The sequence below is a fragment of the Vombatus ursinus genome, unplaced genomic scaffold (genome assembly GCF_900497805.2).
Source record: "Vombatus ursinus unplaced genomic scaffold, bare-nosed wombat genome assembly UNPS02015001.1, whole genome shotgun sequence".
Lineage (NCBI taxonomy): Eukaryota > Metazoa > Chordata > Mammalia > Diprotodontia > Vombatidae > Vombatus > Vombatus ursinus.
In genome coordinates, this window is record NW_020954779.1 from 575 (window position 1) to 803 (window position 229).

Genomic DNA, 229 nt, shown 5'->3' on the forward strand with positions numbered 1-229 from the left:
AGAATAACAGCTGAAGTATGAGGCTGAAAAATTTTCAAGCTCTTTGGCTTCTTCCCAATTCACAGTGAACATCTTTCTCATCCATCCATCCATTCATCTGCCTATCTATCTATCTGTATATCTATCTAATCTCCTTTGTGACCCTGAGAATCTTTCCTTTCTTATGCCTGCAGGCATAAAGAGAAGACGTATTCTTTTAATGGTTTACATGCTTTGTATATGGTGATTT